Raw genomic sequence first — 16,686 nt, 5'->3', positions numbered from 1 at the left:
CCGTTTAAATTGACATGTAGTGGTACTCCTAGACTCATGAAGGCTATACACAAAGTGCAAATCCTGCCAAAAATTACAAGCAGGGTCATCCAGACACCCTTGAAGGCGCCAACTGTAGTGCCTCAATCAAATATTATGAACAAAGTGTAGGTTTGGTACTTCTACACTCATACACTACTTCTACACTCCAGAAAAAAAATTATATGTAGGGTTCTATATAGACCCTTGAAGGCACCAACTGGGGGCCTCATTCAAATTTAACATTAAAAACACTTTATGTGCTGCTGTCATCAGATGGTGTGTAAACATTGAGTCTAAGCCATACTTTGTTCATTGTTATCACAGTGAGCCAGTCAGCATTTTCTGTTGACAGGCGAAGGCACCTGCATTTTATAACCACCTTTGGCCCTCAAAATCTGCTCAGACAAAATGCTAGTGGCAGGTCAACACAATACCTCCAAGACATAGAGGGACAGCTCATGCAAGATGTCCAGCTTTGAGACCCAATAGCTGAAGATCACAGAGGAATTAGGGAGTATGCTGGTTTGGTCAGCCAGGTATTGCTTGACCATCTTTAAAAACTTTTCCCCCATTGTAAAAAGTACCTTGTCATGAGGGCATGGATGCTAAAAGAGTGTCATCCAATTGGCAGAGCCCTTTGACAGTGTACCTTGCCTCTGCTGTACCTAGTGTGTCTCCCTCACCTCTCCTCCTTGTTTCGGCAATGAAGCTTGCCCCCTGCTGCTAGCATTATCCGATGAGAATTTTTTCAGCAAATATTCCACAATGGCCTTCTGGTAAAGTATCATTTTAGAAGACCTCTCCGCCTCAGGAAGAAGAGATGCAAAATTCTTCTTGTAGCGTGGGTCTATCAGGGTAATCCACCAGTACTCCTTTTTTCAAAGATGAATGAAACGCTAGGGTCATGGGAAAGGCAGTGGTCCATAAAGTTGGCCTTATGTGCCAAGCTCCCTACACCCAACACTTCCCTGTCTCCAACATGATCAAGACTCTCCATCTCCTCCTCCTCCCTCTCTTCCTTCTCATTCACATACTCAGGCTATCCACGCTGGGGAGACAGGACTAGAGATGAGCGGTGTTCGAATCGAACTGTTCACCAATTTCAAATTCGAGCTGTTTTGGGCGGTGTTCGAGCCGTTCGACGAACCCGAACGATTTGAAAAAAATTTGGCTGTTCGAGGTTATGGTCAATAACTGTTTGTGCACCAAAATCGTAACTGGATTTTTTCACAGAAATGCTGATAATCAATGTTAATACACAGTTTGAGTGTACAGCGGGGCGGGGGGAGGGGCATGGGATGGATCTCTGCAGAAATAATGAAGATCTCCATTTTTTTTTCTCTTTCCCGCATTTACAGAGGGGAGGTGTAGTCTGTCAGCCTATCAGCAGCGCACACACGGAGCGAAGTGCTTTTTTTCACACAAGCAAGGGCATGTGTCATTGGCTGTGTATGTCACATGTCCTTGCCCTATAAGACCCAACCATTTTCCCCGTCGCCACCATTTTCTCACTGCTGCAGCTGAGTGTTAGACGGCACTGCTGCTGCTGTTAGCGCTATATTGTTTAACTGAATTGCAAGCGATTTTTGTCTTAAATAGACAGAAAGGTTTAGGGAGTAGGGACTAGTTTGTAATTGCAGCCCTTTTGAGGGCTTGGTTACAGCAGTTCCTAGCACTTTTAGCAGGCAGGTCTGTGCTCTTAAATAGACAGATAGGTTGGGAGTAGTGACTAGTTGTAATTCCAGCCCTTTTGAGGGCTAGGTTACATCAGTTCCTATCACTTTTTGCCAGGCAGGTCTGTTTTAGTGCTGTGCAAGTTTTTTCACAGCATTTGGCTAAATCTAGCTGAGCAAATCCTTTTGGGCGTCTTGCAGTGTGTGTTAGTCAGTGGAGTAGCGTATCTGTGTTGCAAGCTACACGACCTGTGTATGTAATTCAAATTTTTTACTGCACCTAGCCAAGTAAAACCTTTTGGGCATAGTAGCAGTGTGTGGTACTCATTGTATTAGGCCATCTATACCAAGCTCCACCAGCTTTGAAAATAATAATAATTTTTAGCTGCATCTAGCCCGGAAAATAATTTTGGGCTTAGTAGCAGTGTGTAGTACTCATTCTATTAGGCCATCTATACGAAGCTCCACCAGATTTGAAATTAATAATAACTTTTAGCTGCATCTAGCCCGGAAAATAATTTTGGACTTAGCAGCAGTGTGTGATAGTCATTGTATTAGGTCATCTATAGCAAGCTCCACCAGCTATGAAACTAATAATAATTTTTAGCTGCATCTAGCACAGAAAATAATTTTGGGCATAGTAGCAGTGTGTGGTACTCATTCTATTAGGCCATCTATACCAAGCTCCACCAGCTTTGAAATTAATAATAATTTTTAGCTGCATCTTGCCTGTACAATAATTTTGGGCATATTAGCAGTGTGTGGTTCTCATTCTATTAGGCCATCTATAATAAGCTCCACAAGCTTTCAAATTACTAATAATTTTTAGCTGCATCTTGCCTGGAAAATAATTTTGGGCATATTAGCAGTGTGTGGTATTCATTCTATTAGGCCATCTATACTAAGCTCCACCAGCTTTCAAATTCCTAATAATTTTTAGCTGCATCTTGCCTGGAAAATAATTTTTGGGCCTGTAGCAGTGTGTTGTACTCATTCTATTAGGCCATCTATACCAAACTCCACCAGCTTTGAAATTAATAATAATTTTTAGCTGCATCTTGCCTGTAAAATAATTTTGGGCATATTAGCAGTGTGTGGTACTCATTCTATTAGGCCATCTATACTAAGCTCCACCAGCTTTCAGCTTGCTAATAATTTTTAGCTGCATCTTGCCTGTAAAATAATTTTGGGCATATTAGCAGTGTGTGGTACTCATTCTATTAGGCCATCTATGCTAAGCTCCACCAGCTTTCAAATTACTAATAATTTTTAGCTGCATCTTGCCTGTAAAATAATTTTGGGCATATTAGCAGTGTGTGGTACTCATTCTATTAGGCCATCTATACTAAGCTCCACCAGCTTTCAAATTGCTAATAATTTTTAGCTGCATCTTGCCTGGAAAATAATTTTTGGGCCTGTAGCAGTGTGTGGTACTCATTCTATTAGGCCATTTATACCAAGCTCCACCAGCTTTGAAATTAAGTATAATTTTTAGCTGCATATTGCCTGTAAAATAATTTTGGGCATATTAGCAGTGTGTGGTACTCATTCTATTATGCCATCTATACTAAGCTCCACCAGCTTTCAAATTCCTAATAATTTTTAGCTGCATCTTGCCTGGAAAATAATTTTTGGGCCTGTAGCAGTGTGTGGTACACATTCTTTTAGGCCATCTATACCAAGCTTCACCAGCTTTGAAATTAATAATAATTTTTAGCTGCATCTTGACTGTAAAATAATTTTGGGCATATTAGCAGTGTGTGGTACTCATTCTATTAGGCCATCAATACTAAGCTCCACCAGCTTTCAAATTACTAATAATTTTTAGCTGCATCTTGCCTGTAAAATAATTTTGGGCATATTAGCAGTGTGTGGTACTCATTCTATTAGGCCATCTATACTAAGCTCCACCAGCTTTCAAATTACTAATAATTTTTAGCTGCATCTTGCCTGGAAAATAATTTTGGGCATATTAGCAGTGTGTGGTACTCATTCTATTAGGCCATCTATACCAAGCTCCACCAGCTTTGAAATTAATAATAATTTTTAGCTGCATCTTGCCTGTAAAATAATTTTGGGCATATTAGCAGTGTGTGGTACTCATTCTATTAGGCCATCTATACTAAGCTCCACCAGCTTTCAGATTCCTAATTATTTTTAGCTGCATCTTGCCTGTAAAATTATTTTGGGCATATTAGCAGTGTGTGGTACTCATTCTATTAGGCCATCTATGCTAAGCTCCACCAGCTTTCAAATTACAAATAATTTTTAGCTGCATCTTGGCTGTAAAATAATGTTGGGCCTCTAGCAGTGTGTGGTACTCATTCTATTAGGCCATTTAAACCAAGCTCCACCAGCTTTGAAATTAAGTATAATTTTTAGCTGCATATTGCCTGTAAAATAATTTTGGGCATATTAGCAGTGCGTGGTACTCATTCTATTAGGCCATCTATACTAAGCTCCACCAGCTTTCAAATTCCTAATAATTTTTAGCTGCATCTTGCCTGGAAAATAATTTTTGGGCCTGTAGCAGTGTGTGGTACTCATTCTATTAGGCCATCTATACCACCTCCACCAGCTTTGAAATGAATAATAATTTTTAGCTTGATCTTGCCAGTAAAATAATTTTGGGCATATTAGCAGTGTGTGGTACTCATTCTATTAGGCCATCTATACTAAGCTCCACCAGCTTTCAAATTACTAATAATTTTTAGCTGCATCTTGCCTGGAAAATCATTTTGGGCATATTAGCATTGTGTGGTACTCATTCTATTAGTCCATCTATACTAAGCTCCACCAGCTTTCAAATTAATAATAATTTTTAGCTGCATCTTGCCTGTAAAATAATTTTGGGCATATTAGCAGTGTGTGGTACTCATTCTATTAGGCCATCTATACTAAGCTCTACCAGCTTTCAGATTCCTAATAATTTTTAGCTGCATCTTGCCTGTAAAATAATTTTGGGCATATTAGCAGTGTGTGGTACTCATTCTATTAGGCCATCTATACTAAGCTCCACAAGCTTTCAAATTACAAATAATTTTTAGCTGCATCTTGGCTGAAAAATAATGTTGGGCCTCTAGCAGTGTGTGGTACTCATTCTATTAGGCCATTTAAACCAAGCTCCACCAGCTTTGAAATTAAGTATAATTTTTAGCTGCATATTGCCTGTAAAATAATTTTGGGCATATTAGCAGTGTGTGGTACTCATTCTATTAGGCCATCTATACTAAGCTCCACCAGCTTTCAAATTCCTAATAATTTTTAGCTGCATCTTGCCTGGAAAATAATTTTTGGGCCTGTAGCAGTATGTGGTACTCATTCTATTAGGCCATCTATACTAAGCTCCACCAGCTTTCAAATTACTAATAATTTTTAGCTGCATCTTGCCTGGAAAATAATTTTGGGCATATTAGCAGTGTGTGGTACTCATTCTATTAGGCCATCTATACCAAGCTCCACCAGCTATCAAATTAATAATAATTTTTAGCTGCATCTTGCCTGTAAAATAATTTTGGGCATATAAGCAGTGTGTGGTACTCATTCTATTAGGCCATCTATACTAAGCTCCACCAGCTTTCAGATTCCTAATAATTTTTAGCTGCATCTTGCCTGTAAAATAATTTTGGGCATATTAGCAGTGTGTGGTACTCATTCTATTAGGCCATCTATGCTAAGCTCCACCAGCTTTCAAATTACTAGTAATTTTTTGCTGCATCTTGCCTGTAAAATAATTTTGTGCATATTAGCAGTGTGTGGTACTCATTCTATTAGGCCATCTATACTAAGCTCCACAAGCTTTCAAATTACTAATAATTCTTAGCTGCATCTTGCCTGTAAAATAATTTTGGACATATTAGCAGTGTGTGGTACTCATTCTATTAGGCCATCTATACTAAGCTCCACCAGCTTTCAAATTACTAATAATTTTTAGCTGCATCTTGCCTGGAAAATAATTTTTGGGCCTGTAGCAGTGTGTGGTACACATTCTTTTAGGCCATCTATACCAAGCTCCACCAGCTTTGAAATTAATAATAATTTTTAGCTGCATCTTGACTGTAAAATAATTTTGGGCATATTAGCAGTGTGTGGTACTCATTCTATTAGGCCATCAATACTAAGCTCCACCAGCTTTCAAATTACTAATAATTTTTAGCTGCATCTTGCCTGTAAAATAATTTTGGGCATATTAGCAGTGTGTGGTACTCATTCTATTAGGCCATCTATACTAAGCTCCACCAGCTTTCAAATTCCTAATAATTTTTAGCTGCATCTTGCCTGGAAAATAATTTTGGGCATATTAGCAGTGTGTGGTACTCATTCTATTAGGCCATCTATACCAAGCTCCACCAGCTTTGAAATTAATAATAATTTTTAGCTGCATCTTGCCTGTAAAATAATTTTGGGCATATTAGCAGTGTGTGGTACTCATTCTATTAGGCCATCTATACTAAGCTCCACCAGCTTTCAGATTCCTAATTATTTTTAGCTGCATCTTGCCTGTAAAATTATTTTGGGCATATTAGCAGTGTGTGGTACTCATTCTATTAGGCCATCTATGCTAAGCTCCACCAGCTTTCAAATTACAAATAATTTTTAGCTGCATCTTGGCTGTAAAATAATGTTGGGCCTCTAGCAGTGTGTGGTACTCATTCTATTAGGCCATTTAAACCAAGCTCCACCAGCTTTGAAATTAAGTATAATTTTTAGCTGCATATTGCCTGTAAAATAATTTTGGGCATATTAGCAGTGCGTGGTACTCATTCTATTAGGCCATCTATACTAAGCTCCACCAGCTTTCAAATTCCTAATAATTTTTAGCTGCATCTTGCCTGGAAAATAATTTTTGGGCCTGTAGCAGTGTGTGGTACTCATTCTATTAGGCCATCTATACCACCTCCACCAGCTTTGAAATGAATAATAATTTTTAGCTTGATCTTGCCAGTAAAATAATTTTGGGCATATTAGCAGTGTGTGGTACTCATTCTATTAGGCCATCTATACTAAGCTCCACCAGCTTTCAAATTACTAATAATTTTTAGCTGCATCTTGCCTGGAAAATCATTTTGGGCATATTAGCATTGTGTGGTACTCATTCTATTAGTCCATCTATACTAAGCTCCACCAGCTTTCAAATTCCTAATAATTTTTAGCTGAATCTTGCCTGTAAAATAATTTTGGGCATATTAGCAGTGTGTGGTACTCATTCTATTAGGCCATCTATACCAAGCTCCACCAGTTTTCAAATTAATAATAATTTTTAGCTGCATCTTGCCTGTAAAATAATTTTGGGCATATTAGCAGTGTGTGGTACTCATTCTATTAGGCCATCTATACTAAGCTCTACCAGCTTTCAGATTCCTAATAATTTTTAGCTGCATCTTGCCTGTAAAATAATTTTGGGCATATTAGCAGTGTGTGGTACTCATTCTATTAGGCCATCTATACTAAGCTCCACAAGCTTTCAAATTACAAATAATTTTTAGCTGCATCTTGGCTGTAAAATAATGTTGGGCCTCTAGCAGTGTGTGGTACTCATTCTATTAGGCCATTTAAACCAAGCTCCACCAGCTTTGAAATTAAGTATAATTTTTAGCTGCAAATTGCCTGTAAAATAATTTTGGGCATATTAGCAGTGTGTGGTACTCATTCTATTAGGCCATCTATACTAAGCTCCACCAGCTTTCAAATTCCTAATAATTTTTAGCTGCATCTTGCCTGGAAAATAATTTTTGGGCCTGTAGCAGTATGTGGTACTCATTCTATTAGGCCATCTATACTAAGCTCCACCAGCTTTCAAATTACTAATAATTTTTAGCTGCATCTTGCCTGGAAAATAATTTTGGGCATATTAGCAGTGTGTGGTACTCATTCTATTAGGCCATCTATACCAAGCTCCACCAGCTATCAAATTAATAATAATTTTTAGCTGCATCTTGCCTGTAAAATAATTTTGGGCATATTAGCAGTGTGTGGTACTCATTCTATTAGGCCATCTATACTAAGCTCCACCAGCTTTCAGATTCCTAATAATTTTTAGCTGCATCTTGCCTGTAAAATAATTTTGGGCATATTAGCAGTGTGTGGTACTCATTCTATTAGGCCATCTATGCTAAGCTCCACCAGCTTTCAAATTACTAGTAATTTTTTGCTGCATCTTGCCTGTAAAATAATTTTGTGCATATTAGCAGTGTGTGGTACTCATTCTATTAGGCCATCTATACTAAGCTCCACAAGCTTTCAAATTACTAATAATTCTTAGCTGCATCTTGCCTGTAAAATAATTTTGGGCATATTAGCAGTGTGTGGTACTCATTCTATTAGGCCATCTATACTAAGCTCCACCAGCTTTCAAATTACTAATAATTTTTAGCTGCATCTTGCCTGGAAAATAATTTTGGGCATATTAGCAGTGTGTGGTACTCATTCTATTAGGCCATCTATACTAAGCTCCACCAGCTTTCAAATTGCTAATAATTTTTAGCTGCATCTTGCCTGTAAAATAATTTTGGGCATATTAGCAGTGTGTGGTACTCATTCTATTAGGCCATCTATACTAAGCTCCACCAGCTTTCAAATTACTAATAATTTTTAGCTGCATCTTGCCTGTAAAATAATTTTGGGCATATTAGCAGTGTGTGGTACCCATTCTATTAGGCCATCTATACTAAGCTTCACCAGCTTTCAAATTACTAATAATTTTTAGCTGCATCTTGTCTGTAAAATAATTTTGGGCATATTAGCAGTGTGTGGTACTCATTCTATTATACCATCTATACTTAGCTCCACAAGCTTTCAAATTACTAATAATTTTTAGCTGCATCTTGCCTGTAAAATAATTTTGGGCATATTAGCAGTGTGTGGTACTCATTCTATTAGGCCATCTATACTAAGCTCCACCAGCTTTCAAATTACTAATATTTTTTAGCTGCATCTTGCCTGTAAAATAATTTTGGGCATATTAGCAGTGTGTGGTACTCATTCTATTAGGCCATCTATACTAAGCTCCACCAGCTTTCAAATTACTAATAATTTTTAGCTGCATCTTGTCTGGAAAATAATTTTGGGCATAGTAGCAGTGTGTGGTACTCATTCTATTAGGACATCTATTCTAAGCTCCACCAGCTTTCAAATGAATATAATTTTTGTTCTCTCTGAACGTGTGTTCAGCGCTGCTGGTGGTGGGCTGACAGATAAGCGCACGCGGCTGTCCACTGACAATGTAGATAGACTCACGTTCATAAAGATTAACAAATCATCTATCCGCAAGGACTTTTCTACCCCTGTGTCATCCTGGTGAGAGTAAGAGCTTGAGGATTTGTTAAAATCACCTCACCAACCGTTTTAAGCAACTCTGGGGCAATTGATTCCACTTAAGTGGTGTCTGTGCCCCAAATTTTTGGAAAAAATGGAGACTTTTTTTGGAGTCTCCTTGCTGTGTTTTACATGATGTTGCCATCGTCAATTCCAGGTGGGTTGGGTCTCTCTCCCCCCCTTTTAACCATAAGAAACTACATACACTATGGCTTGGGGTAACACAGATGGTTGAGTCTGAAAAGCTGTTTACTCATACTATAGCCTGGGAATCAGAGGTCTGCTCCAAAGCTTCAGTGTCTGCTAGTCAGCGGAGTAGCCACCGCCTGTAGATCTAATTACAATTTTTTTTTTCAAATTCAAGGTTTTTTTAATTTTTGTGTTGAAAAAGTACAAGAAAATACAATATACATAGTAAAAGGGGTAGTATAACTATAAATCTATGCATAATGACAGTACATTGGGGGATACAGGTAGGGTTTTCCATCAATATCCAGATCAAGCATGTATTTTTCCATATGAAAGATAGAGAGAAAGGGAGCGGACCACGGCAGACCACCAATCAATAGAGTGCGATTATGATCATTGTTGTGCCGACATCACGGATAACTTTAGTTGGGGGCTAGATGGTAGGCGTCAGAGTTTTACAAATCAATCCAATCCCTCCAAATCACACAGTATCTATCAGCATCAGCCGGTGAGATGGCAATCAGATGCTCCATCCTATTAAGGAGGGAGCATCTCCGCAAACCATTCCTCCACAGTGGGTGGGTCTCTGCTTTTCCAGTGTCGTGGAATGACATTCTTAGCTGCCTGTATTAGGTAGCCTATTGATGACCTTTTATAACTACGTTTACTTATTAGTAACATTGATAAAAGGAGGGCTTCTGGCGTATTAGGGATAGTCAAACCAGTTATTTTCTCAATCATGGGAACCACCTTTGCCCAAAATGCATTTATTATAGTGCATGCCCACCATATGTGTGACATTGTCCCTGCCCCTCCCCACATCTCCAACATCTATCTGAGACCACTGGATACCATCTATGAAGGACTGCTGGTACCCGATACCATCTAGAGATAATTTTGAAGGAGGTTTCCTGAGCTTTGGACCCTATTGAGGTTTTATGTGTTAGGAAGAAACATTTATCCCATTGTGAGTCAGAGAAGGACTTCCCCAGTTCCCTTTCCCATGCACCGCAGAATCCTGGCCTATTGTCAGTTACCTGGGCAATGAGGAGATTATACAGCAGGGAGATGGAGTGTGTAGGGGGTGACAATGATAGGCTCAATTTTTCAAAGTTTGTGAGATCTCTATGAAGATGTGTGCGCTTCTTCACAGTTGAATAGAAGTGTTGTAACTGGCTATATTCAAAATTAGCCTTCGGGGAAGTGGCTCTTCCCTGTAACAAGTCATTGAGGGGGAGCAGCGAAGTATTGGAGATGACATGAGAAAATAATATCGGATGGGATTTATTTGAACCAAGAAATCTATTTGCAGATAGTCCTGGTGGGAAATCTGGATTATCTGAAATCATGAGCAAGGGGCCCTGAGGGACGATTGAGGATAAGCTTTTTTTTGGGGATCACAAAGCCAAAGCAGTGGCATAAGTACTATATGACTTGAGGCCAAGAGAGGGGACAATTAAATGGGCGCACCATGGGAGAGTGGTAAGAGCTTTAGGACCAATGGATTGAGCTATTTTGACCCACAATTTCCCCTCCGAATGATGGAAGAAGTCCAGGATTCTAGCGTGTACTGCTGCTATGTAGTACCTTCTACAATCCGGAAGGCTAAGGCCCCCCTTTTGTTTGTGTCTGATCAGAACGTCCCCCCGAATGCGTGGACGCCCACTTGCCCAGATAAGTCTGCAAAAGCTACTGCGTAGTCTTTTTCAAAAATTTGAGGGAATTACCATGGGAATGGTTTGGGAGAGGTATAAGAGTTTAGGTAGGACGTTCATTTTTAGTATATTTATTCTGCCGAACCAGGAAAAATCCTTCACCGGCCAAGAAGTAAGATCTCTATGGAGTTGTTCAATAAAGGGCACAAAATTAAGATAAAATAGAGGGGAGAGGTCTCTATTGTAACATACATGGCGGCGTCCTTGCATGGTGGTCCATCTGAACTGAGTCCTGTCTATGTCTCCTGCCTTGCGGTATCAGTTCCCATGTCTGAACTGAGTCCTGTCTATGTCTCCTGCCTTGCGGTATCAGTTCCCGTGTCTGAACTGAGTCCTGTCTATGTCTCCTGCCTTGCGGTATCAGTTCCCGTGTCTGAACTGAGTCCTGTCTATGTCTCCTGCCTTGCGGTATCAGTTCCCGTGTCTGAACTGAGTCCTGTCTGTGTTCTCTTGTCTGCCTATCCTGGAGGCTGTATTTCCAGGCCTGTCTGAACTTGCTCCTAGCCTGTTCCTCCCGCCTTCTAGGGGCTGATTACCTAGACCTGTTCCTGTATCTTGTCTGTCCTGTCTGAACACGCTCCTTGCCTGTTCGTCCCGCCTCTCTGGGGGCCGTATCCCGCTGGAGTGTCGGTCTCCTCCGTACACTCAGTTCCAGTCTGAACTCTTTCCTATCCTTTACCTGTTTTGCCTCTATGTCCGTTCCCTTCCTTTTTCTGCAGAGTCTGAACTCGTACCTAACTCCTGCTTGTTGTCTCTGTACTCCCGTTTGTGAGTTTGTGGTCCACTCGCTACTTCACCCGTCTATTTCTTCCTGTGAGCTTGACAAGATGTACCTCGAAGCAGAGATTACCCCCAAGTCTCTGTCCCCCTCCAACCCGGTGAAGGACTTCCAGTTGTCTCCTGTACCCTCTGGGGTGCCACCTGAAAATATGTGGAGAGAGACTTCCTTGTGTGCTGTTCCTGGTACTCCACCCATTTCGTCTGTTGCTGAGGATGGCTGGATAGGAGGTAGCATCCTAGCTAACCAGATGAGATCAGTTTTTCCTGTGGACAGTGGAAGTGATCTCCTTGAAGTGAACGACTGGTCCTCGAATTCCCTGCGGAAGATTCTGGCAGGCCTGAAGAAGACGGGGCGTAAGGGGGGGGGGGTACTGTAACATACCTGGCGGCGTCCTTGCATGGTGGTCCATCTCCCACTGTGCAAGAGCGCGCACTTGATCTCCAGTCCAGAATGTCTCTCTGGCTTCCCTCCATGCTATCTGTTTGTGTCTGTTTCTGCTGCTTAAGGGCGGCGCCCGATCACTTCCTGCTTTTTGTACCTGCTGTGGGTCACACCCCTTGTGCGTCCTCAGCCTATTGCTGTCTGTCACCTGGTATATAGCTCTGCTGCTCCCATCTATCCCTGCCTGAGCATAGTGCTTCATTCAGTGTGTGCTTGGACTCTGAAGGTGCCAGGTCCCGTTCTTTGTCTCCTGCTTTGCGGTATCAGTTCCCGTGCCTGAACTGAGTCCTGTCTATGTCTCCTGCCTTGCGGTATCAGTTCCCATGTCTGAACTGAGTCCTGTCTATGTCTCCTGCCTTGCGGTATCAGTTCCCGTGTCTGAACTGAGTCCTGTCTATGTCTCCTGCCTTGCGGTATCAGTTCCCGTGTCTGAACTGAGTCCTGTCTATGTCTCCTGCCTTGCGGTATCAGTTCCCGTGTCTGAACTGAGTCCTGTCTGTGTTCTCTTGTCTGTCTATCCTGGAGGCTGTATTTCCAGGCCTGTCTGAACTCGCTCCTAGCCTGTTCCTCCCGCCTTCTAGGGGCCGATTACCTAGACCTGTTCCTGTATCTTGTCTGTCCTGTCTGAACACGCTCCTTGCCTGTTCGTCCCGCCTCTCTGGGGGCCGTATCCCGCTGCAGTGTCGGTCTCCTCCGTATACTCAGTTCCAGTCTGAACTCTTTCCTATCCTTTACCTGTTTTGCCTCTATGTCCGTTCCCTTCCTTTTTCTGCAGAGTCTGAACTCGTACCTAACTCCTGCTTGTTGTCTCTGTACTCCCGTTTGTGAGTTTGTGGTCCACTCGCTACTTCACTGCAAGTATCCTGTGGGTATCTGGCTCTGCCTTTCTCTTCCTGTCTGTTCCGTGTGAACAGAGCCTTGTCCCCCCTGCTCTGCCTTGCTTACCGCTCCGGCGGTTCTAGCCTGCTCCTACTCCTTTGTTCACTGCTCCGGCGGTTCTAGCCTGCTCTGACTCCTTTGCTCACCGCTCCGGCGGTTCTAGCCTGCTCTGACTCCTTTGCTCACCGCTCCGGTGGTTCTAGCCTGCTCTGACTCCTTTGCTCGCTGCTCCGGCAGCCTTGCTCCGCTCGGACCCTTTTGCTCGCTGCTCCGGCAGTCTCGCTCCGCTCTTATCCTTTTGCTCACTGCTCCGGCAGTCTTGCTCCACTCTTGCTCACCGCTCCAGGCAGCCTCGTCCTGCTTTACTCTTGCTCACTGCTCCGGCAGTCTCGCTCAGCTCTGACCCTTTGTTCACCGCTCCTGGCAGCCTTGTCCTGCTCTACTCTTGCTCACCTCTCCAGGCGGCCTTGTCCTGCCCTGTTCTCGCTCACCTCTCTCGGCGGCCTCACTCTGCTGTGTTTGTCCGCCACATCTGTGGTTCTGTTCCTGAGTCCCAGTGTGTACTGGGTCCTATCCCGCCAGTGTCCCTACCTGCTAGTGCCTCCCTGTCTGCACTCTAGCTGTGCTTGCCTGTACCCCTCTGCCTGTATTGTTCCTGAGTCCCAGTGTGTACTGGGTCCTATCCCGCCTGTGTTCCTACCTGCTAGTGCCTCCCTGTCTGCACTCTAGCTGTGCTTGCCTGTACCCCCCTGCCTGCATACCTGCCTGCCTGCATACCAGTCGTGCCTGCCTATACCCACCAGTCTGTGTGCCAGCCTACCAGTCTGTTCCTGTATTCCCCTGTGTGGGTCAACAGCCGTGTCCGGGGTCTGTCCTGGAGTAGCACCTGGTCCCTCTGCTCGGTTCCTCCTTGGTGCACTGGCGTCGTATGCCGTCGTGCGACCCTGGTCGGATCGGGTGAATACCTAGTTACGCCCCTCCAGGCATTCACTCTCCGGCACGGTCCAGCGGAATCACTACAATCACACGCACACGCCGCTCAACCCGGGCGTGTGCATTACATCTATGAATACGAATTTCTAAGTATTTGATACCCTGTGAGGGCCAGGCAAAGGGAGAGTTGGACTGGATGGAATCCTGTATTAATTTGGGGAGGGAGACATCGAGGGCCTCAGACTTCGCTGCATTGATTTTAAAATTTGACCATGTACCAAAGTGATCTATTTCAGCTATAACAGCAGTGATGGATATATGTGGTTGAGTGATATATACTAGGACATCATCAGCAAATGCAGAGCACTTGTACTCGGTGCCTTCCACCTCAATCCCCCTAATATTGGGGTTATCGTGAATTGATGAGAGCAGGTGCTCCATCACTAGGATGTATAAGAGAGGGGACAGAGAACATCCCTGCCTTGTCCCATTGGTGATTATGAAAGGTGATGATAATGTTCCATTTATCTTCAGCCTAGCTGACGGATTGCGATACAGGGCCATGATTTTGACTATAAAAGGGTCCCCTACCCCAAGCTTTTTAAGAGAATAATATATGGCGTTCCAGGAGACTCTATGGAATGCTTTCTCAGCATCCAATGAGAGTATCTAATTACAAATTTTTAACTGCATCTAGCCCAAGCAATACTTTGGGCCTAGTAGCAGTGTCTGCTAGTCAGCGAATTACCCCAGCTGTTAAGCAAGCTACACCACCTGTAGTTTGGACACTTAATTTTTTCAAAGGAAATGGTTCGGGCCCCGGGACACTCAGTGAAGAGCATCGGGGAGGCACCCCAAGGCACAGGGGCTGGGACTGGCGGTAGGACGCCTTCCGGTGGACCGCCAAGCTCGATCCTTATAAAAGCATATTAACTGCAGCAGCTTTAGTGGACGCTACTGGAGCTGGAATTACCGCAGCTGCTGGCACGAGGCTTGCCCTCCAATAGATCCTTGTAAAAGGATTTAAAGTGTACTGATTCAGATTAGAGAGGCAATTTAAATTAAAATGATTAGACCTGCCTCCACCGCAGGGGGGCATGCACGACCCACCAGCGGACAGGCACCAGTATTGGGAGAGGGGGGCTGGCCATCAGGGTCCACCGCAGCTCTGGCACAAACCCGGCGACACGGAGGTTGCACGGGCAGGAACGGACTGGCCGTGTCGGCTTTGCACTTTTTTGGTTTTAGAAGGGCATGACATGCCTATATCTGTGTCTCCCCCTCCTTTTTCTCCTCCACCTCTTTTCTTTTCGCATGACTATATGTACTTGTCACTTTTCCATGTGTTAGTTGTGTCTTCTGAGCAGTTTGTCAGCTTTTGGACACCTTTGTAGTGTTCTATGTGTTTTCTATGTGTTTCTATGTGTTTTTGTTTGCCTGCCATTGGTTTTAACGGTGTTCGAAGGTGTTCGACGAACAGTTCGACGAACAGTTCGGCGTACATACGGGTGTTCGACGAACCGAACCGAACTCGAACACTACGGGGGTGGCTCAACACTAGACAGGACGAAGCTTGTGTGGGTACTATCCTCTTTTGAGCCAGCTCCTGTTCCTCCTCAGCTTCCACCTCCTCATTGTTAACCAATCCATGTTGAACAGATGAGATGAGTCTGGGCTAGGTATTATCTCCCTGTCGTGTCTTTCTCTTTATCTCCACCTGGTCCGCATGCAAAGGTTCATGTTTAATTGTCACCAGTGACTGTTTAAATAATCAGAGAAGCGGGATTGTTGCACTGATGATGCCTTCATCGCCGCTTATGATCTGTGTAGAGTCCTCAAAGTCTTGGAGAACCACAAAAATGTCAAACATCCATGCTCTTACTCTACAGTTGCTACACGCTGAGGCTGACCAGAATACCATTGGGTGTGTTGGAGCTGGTATTCCACAACTGACCTCTTGCTGCTCCCAAAGCCTTGCTAGCATGTGCAATATAGAGTTCCAGCATGTGGTCACATAGCACAATAGTCAGTAAGCTGGCACTTGCGCGCACCACTGCATCAATGCCAGAGCGGCGGCAGCTGTAGCTGACTTGCGTAAATGGGCGCTGACGCAGCGTACCTTTACCAGAGTCTCTGAAAAATCTGGGTAGGTTTTCAGAAAATGCTGAACTACCAATTTGAGCACATGTGCCAAGCATGGTACGTGTGTGAGCTTGCCAAGCTTCAAAGCCGCAACTAGGTTACGCCCATTATCACACACGACCATGCCGGGTTGGAGATTCAGCGGCAAAAACCGCAGATCTATGTGGTTTTTTATTCCTTTAAGTAACTCTGCCGCGCTGTGCGGTTTGTCTCCTTGACAAATTGGCTTCAGCAGAGCCAGTTGCCGCTTCGCTGAGGCAGTGCTGATGAGCTTCCAGATGATGTGGATGATGTGCTATGAGATAGGACTTTGGAGATGGCAAATATGGAGAATGAGGAGGAACAGGAGGCGGTCTAGAAACTGGTGGAGGAAACTCTGATAGAAGTGGGGTCAGCTATCGGGTCGGCATCGGGATATGCTTTGCCAGGGTGTCACTCGGCCCCAGCCTCCACAATGTTCACCAAGTGTGCCGTCAAGGAAATGTATTACAGAGTACTGAGGGACCAAATTTTTACACCTTTATCAGGACAAGTTTTTTGTTTTATTTCAATGCAATGAAATTTCACATAAGCCAATTTGTACAGTATATATGACAAT

The 16,686-nt window shown here is 43.3% G+C and overlaps 1 protein-coding gene across 2 annotated transcripts in view; it reads left to right on the top strand.

Annotated features, from left to right (window-relative positions):
- LOC141164964 (teneurin-2-like) overlaps positions 1–16,686 on the top strand; it is a 2,056,926-nt gene that overhangs the window by 646,576 nt on the left and 1,393,664 nt on the right. The gene's annotated exons all lie outside the window — the stretch shown is intronic.

The sequence above is a fragment of the Phyllobates terribilis genome, unplaced genomic scaffold (genome assembly GCF_046119375.1).
Source record: "Phyllobates terribilis strain yellow unplaced genomic scaffold, ASM4611937v1 Scaffold_11__3_contigs__length_659146591, whole genome shotgun sequence".
Lineage (NCBI taxonomy): Eukaryota > Metazoa > Chordata > Amphibia > Anura > Dendrobatidae > Phyllobates > Phyllobates terribilis.
The sequence above is the reverse complement of the archived record's forward strand: the minus strand, read 5'-3'. Positions and strand labels throughout refer to the sequence as shown.